Source organism: Myotis davidii, unplaced genomic scaffold (assembly GCF_000327345.1).
Source record: "Myotis davidii unplaced genomic scaffold, ASM32734v1 scaffold43, whole genome shotgun sequence".
Taxonomy (NCBI): Eukaryota; Metazoa; Chordata; class Mammalia; order Chiroptera; family Vespertilionidae; genus Myotis; species Myotis davidii.
The window spans coordinates 1,469,109-1,474,784 of record NW_006294590.1 but is presented as its reverse complement, the minus strand read 5'-3'; positions in this window follow the sequence as shown (position 1 = coordinate 1,474,784).

Below are 5,676 nucleotides of genomic sequence, written 5' to 3'. Positions count from 1 at the left end.
GTTATGGTTAGGGTTATGGTTATGGTTAGGGTTAGGGTTTGGCTATGGTTAGTGTTACGGTTAGGGTTAGGGTTAGTTTAAGGTTAGGGTTAGGGTTATTTTGTGGAAGAGCCACACTCAAGGGGTCACAGAGCCGCATGTGGCTCGCCAGCTGCAGTTTGCTGACCACTGACCTAGACCAGTGGTTCTCAGCCTGGGCTGCCGTTAGAATCACCGGGGAATCTTGTTAAAATCCTAATTTCCGGGCCTCATCCTCCGGAAATTCTGTTTCTTTGTTATTGGGGCAGGGCTACAACAATAGTAACAGAGAAACAGAATTTCCGGAGGACGAGGCCGGAAATCAGGATTTTAACAAGATTCCCCGGTGATTCTAACGGCAGCCCAGGCTGAGAACCATTGACCTTGAGTCTGGGAACAGGACTGAAGTTCCCTGATCTCAGTTACACATAAATTACAGGAGGGTTTTGTTCGTTCTTCTTATTTTCAAAATTACTTCGCTTTAAAAATGGTACTTCTGACCGAGAGTTTGCCCCTTAATAGTTCTTTCGTGGGCACCGTCGGTAATGAGGTACCCTAAGAAGCTCCTGACCGCGCACACATCTTCTTGCAAAAACAGGTAAAGATAAATGTTACCTTCGTGTTCGTTTAACAGTTGTTCCTACGCAGACAGGGGACTCTCACGGAGAACCCATGAAAGAGGAACAGAGCGCGTGGAAGACACCGCCACTCGAGTCAGTCTTATGATCAGCCAAATCCCTGTGTTTTTTCAATTACCTTTTCCCCACTCACCCTCGGCATGCCCTGAGCGTCTATGGCGTGTGGAGATGGTTTCCGCTTTGGACGCGTGGCAGTTAACCGGTTAAATAAATAGATAAATAAAACATCTAGAAACCAATGCTGTTTTTAAATTATTTATCAGGGCTGTGAGAAAATAACAAATGTGATGATAATGGCCAGATAAGCCCCTTATAAGGTCCTGGGCTCTTTTTTAAAATATATATTTTATTGATTTTTTACAGAGAGGAAGGGAGAGGGATAGAGAATTAGAAACATCGAAGAGAGAAACATCGATCAGCTGCCTCCTGCACACCTCCTACTGGGGATGTGCCCGCAACCCAGGTACATGCCCTTGACCGGAATCGAGCCTGGGACCTTTCAGTCCGCAGGCCGACGCTCTACCCACTGAGCCAAACCAGCTAGGGCTCTCTTTCTTCTTTCTTCTCCTTCTTTTTTCTCCTTGTCCTGAAACTTAAAAACGCCGCCCGTCCTGGGGAGGGGGAACGTCCAGGGGGAGGTCGCCCCGCTGTCGCCTGGAGGACGGTCCGCCAACACTCCAAGGAGAGGCCGCGGCTGCCTCCCCGCTGTTACCGCATTCAGGTCTCACTCATTCCTGTAACCAGCAGGGCTGAGAAAGTTGTAAAGGCTTTTAAAATACTATTGGTCAGTATCAAACCCTGTCATCAATTGGCCCTGACTTTGGAAAGACGCCCGGGAGCTCATTTTGCCTCCTTCCCTGCCAACGACCCATAATTCATGGTTATCGTCGCCTTCCCACAACAAGGTAATCAGTCCTGTTAAGCGCAAGTTTGTTGGAATAAGAAATGATTCCCCTTTAATTACAAGCGTTGATTAAGCTAATTTCACTGTGCCGTTCGCAGACTGCCGCGGCGTCGGCTGCGACACTTTTTTTTTTGATGAATGTGGGTGAGTAGGGCCTTTTATTGTTTCATCCTCACCTGAAGATATCTTTCCATTGATTTTTAGGGAGTGGGAGGGAGAGGGAGAGACGGAGAGAGACATCGAGGTGAGAGAAACACGTCGGTGGGCTGCCTCCTGCACGCGCCCTGACCAGGGCCCTGGCTGCAGAGGAGCCTGCAACCGAGGTACCCTTGGCCAGTATCAAACCCGGGACCCTTCCGTCCGCAGACCAACGCTCTACCCACTGAGCCACACCAGCTAGGGCTCTCTTTCTTTTTTCTCCTTCTTTTTTTAAGAGAAATACCAAGGCAAGTTGGCAGAAACTGTGGAGTATTGATTGTAAATATTGACGTTCTCTAAGTAAATATTGTCAACACTTGCAATAACATTGTATTGTAATGGTGCCAGTCACGAGATAATGACGGCATTTTTCAAAATGTTGCTTGACAGCACGTGCAGACTTAATACTGGAGTCATGAGCCCTGACCGGTGTGGCTCAGTGGATAGAGCGTCGGCCTGCGGACTCAAGGGTCCCGGGTTCGGTTCCAGTCAAGGGCATGTACCTGGGTTGCGGGCACATCCCTGGTGGGGGGATGTTTCTCTCTCATCGATGTTTCTAACTCTCTATCCCTCCCCCTTCCTCTCTGTAAAAAATCAATAAAATATATATTTTTTAAAAATATTGGAGTCATGAGAGACGGAAGCTTAAAGCCACTTACTGGCCATCTGTCCTCTTCCCGTCCTTGGGCGGGCTCTTGCATGATGTCACAGCTTCCTTGACCTTAAAGATAAGTTACCTGACCAGCCAGAATGGGCTTATTCAGGAAGAGGAAAGAATTTGAGCGGAGAACATGGGAACTAAGGCAAATCCAGGCCAAGTCCAGAGACCCAAGGAGCGGAGCTTGGTTTCATAGAAGAGAGCCGGGAGCTGGGAGGAGCTGTTCTCAACAAAGAGTCCCGCGGAGGAAACTGGGAGTTCATAGGCCAGCGGCTTTTCATTGGCTGGGCTGTGAGAGTCTGTCATTGGCTGGGCTGTGAGAGTCTGTCACTGGCTGGGCTGTGAGAGTCTGTCATTGGCTGGGCTGTGAGAGTCTGTCATTGGCTGGGGGCTGTGGGAGGCTGTCATGTGCTGGGCTGTGAGAGTCTGTCATTGGCTGGGCTGTGAGAGTCTGTCATTGGCTGGGCTGTGAGAGTCTGTCATTGGCTGGGCTGTTGCCAGGGGAGGAGAAAATCTTCCTCCTACTGGATGAGCAGACAGGCGCGAGCGCTCCCCCTGCAGGCCCTCCTCACTGCAGCCCGGGTTGAGGTCTCCTTTATGTATTTTTCTCAGCGATGCTGAAGGGAGACACCTGAGGCCCTTGTGAGATGAGGGGGGGAGACAAAATGGACCTGCCGCTCCCAGCTCCCCCCTCACGCCCACATTCACCCACATCCCCTGGGGAGACCCCGTGATCCGTCGTCAGGGTGACCAGCAGGCCCCTCCAGTCAGAGGACTGAGTGTCTCCAGGGAAACGCTATGTCCTCCAGGATGCCGTGGCGATGTCAGTCCCTGGTCGGTCGGATTGTCGGGAGAATATAGGAGACTCGGGAGGTGATCAGCACCACCACCGTCTCTTCAGTGTGCTCCTCGGTAACCGCTCTCATTGCTATAAAACGGTAGTGTGGGGTGCCCCAGAATTCACACAAGATTTGAATTCTGCGTGAGCATTAACAAAAAAATAAATAAAAGCCTAATTTTACTCGGTTTATTGAATCAGATTCTAATATCTGTTGCCCTTTGATATCAATCCCTTCGATTTGATCAGCATCACCAAGGACCAATGATGGCCCAGGAGCAGGGACAGTGAAGACCAATGAAGACCGCGGCTTTGCATCTGTGCCAGCAGAGCCGTGGAGGCCACTGACCTGATGTGCTCTTCCATCCATAACCCTAGACTGTGTACTTTATGAATCAATAAAACATTTAGAATTTTTAATTATAAACCTGTGTTTTCTATCAAAATTACTTCTTGCGTGAATTTTGGGACGCCCGATATTAAAACCGTTCCAACAGTCAGAGTTATTATTAAAAACCAGAGGCCGGGTGCACGAAATTCGTGCACAGGCAGGGTTCCTAGGCCTGGCCGGCTATCAGGGCTGATGGGGGCCTTCCCTCGCTCCGCACCGCCCCCTGGGGGTCAGCACACGTCATAGCCAGCGATCGAACTCCCAGTCGAACTCGTGAGGAGACACTTTGCGTATTAGCCTTTTGTATCTATTATAGGTGACTCCTACTCTGCGCCTTGGCTGTGAGTGTCTGAGGGTGACGGGCTGGCTTTGTCTTCACGGTTGGTCCCGGCCCAGCACTGTTGGTGGTCTCGGAAACTTGCGATTCGAAAGCAAAACATACCGGCACACCCACCACATTATGTCTCTAAAAATTGTTATGTGGCAGAAAAAAATCTTCTAATTATCTAATCAAAATATGTACAAAAATGTAAGCAACTTCCCACCCCAAACTGAACTCGCGCGGCAGTTATGGCTGACGGCGGAACGGGAAAACCATTATTATTTTATTGTCAAGATAAGGCTTCTCGCTTTGTTCAGCCACATGGGCGATAATCACTCCTATAGGTTTGTGGGGGTTTTTATTTTTATTGATTTCAGAGAAGAAGGGAGAGGGAGAGAGAGAGAAAAATATCAATGATGGGAATCGATCGGCTGCCTCCTGCACGGCCCACACTGGGGATGGAGCCCGCAACCCGGGCCTGGGCCCCGACTGGGGTTCAAACTGTGCCCTGGTTTGTAGGTTGACGCTCAACCTCTGAGCCACGCTGGCCGGACTATGGGTCTTTTTTTAAAACTAGAGAACGTTGGAATTTTTTAATGTGTGTTTTTTTTTGGGGGGGGGGGTTAAGCCGGGGGGAGTTGCCTTGGCAGTGGGGCCAGTTCAAAGGAGGAAAACGGGGCCGTATTCTGGGCTTTATCCTTCGTAACAGAGCCTCTTGGACAAAATGGTCTCTGCACCCCCAGCTCCCACGCCGGCTGACCGTGCAGGGGAACGGGGCGGAGCTGGGCCGACCGGGGCCTACGCCCTCCCTCTGTGTCTGGGGTCTTGTGCGTAGCAGAGAACACTCGGGCTGCCAGTGCTGGGGTGGGAAACGAAAGGCTGGACCTGGGAGTGTAGGTTGTCGTGGGCTCCGATGCATCACAGCTTCTGTGTAATTTGTCTCAAATATCGCTCTGGGTGCGCTCTTATTACAAGGATCGATCCTTGCCCGGCTGGCACGGCTCAGTGCTTGAGTGTCAGCGTATGAACCAGGAGGTCAGGGGTTCGGTTCCTGGTCAGGGCACAGGCCCGAGTGCCATCAGTGATTCTCATCACTGATGTTTCTACCTCTTTTCCTCTCCCTTCCTCTCTTAGAACCATGTGGGCGAGGGAACCATGCACTGGGAAGGAGCATAGTCAACAGACCGATGGACAGTTAGAGGCATTGAAGTAAGGGGACATGGCCAGAGTCTAATGACGTCATGTCCCTATCACTGGAGGACCCCAAACTCTAGGGTTACATAGGGGATATTTGAGCATGGAATAGGGGTTATGGATTTATTTCCTCCTCCTCCTCCTCCTCCTCCTCCGAGAGGCCTGCACCGCATCTACATAATTAACCTCATTTTACAAACTGATACGAGAATGAAAAGCTGGGAGAAGATTTTAAATAATTTCTTACTACATTTATTACTCACGCCTCCAGTCCCAACGGGGAAAGAAAAATCAGACTGTACCCTTAACGCGTATTCCAAACGCCCGACGCAAAATCGCGCTCGCTTCCTCTCACAAAGGCCGCTTGAGAGAACGGGGAGCTCTCTCTGAAATCAATAAAATATAGTTTTTAAAAATTATTGATTCTTTATCTGACATTTAAAGTGATTGATTACTGATCTGATATTTACATTTCACAGGGGCCCTGCATTGTTGCTGGGTCAATCCACCTACTC